This window comes from Bison bison, unplaced genomic scaffold, assembly GCF_000754665.1.
Source record: "Bison bison bison isolate TAMUID 2011002044 unplaced genomic scaffold, Bison_UMD1.0 scf7180017864512, whole genome shotgun sequence".
Classification (NCBI taxonomy): Eukaryota; Metazoa; Chordata; class Mammalia; order Artiodactyla; family Bovidae; genus Bison; species Bison bison.
Window position 1 is genome coordinate 254,258 of NW_011495066.1, and position 332 is coordinate 254,589.

The following is a 332-nucleotide window of genomic DNA, read 5'->3' on the forward strand; positions in this document are numbered from 1 at the left end:
TGACCTAGGATTCTTGTTAAAATTAGATAGTTCAAACAATGGATGTCAAAAATTCGAGTCCTAGTTGGAAAATACTCAGAGGAGCACAAGTTTGCTCCAGGATAGAACCTCAGCTTTTCTGAAAGACATGTTCATATCTAGTGGATACATTCTAAAGTAGAATTGGATTACATATTCTGTATCTTTCCATTAGACATTCCCTGTTTTCTAAAGTATTAATTTATTGTTTTACACTTCTTTCCACAATTACCCTCACCTATTTTTTGACTTACTTTAAAATTCAGATATTCAAGTACATGTATATTGAAAATCATTTTAATTGGTGTTTTGCT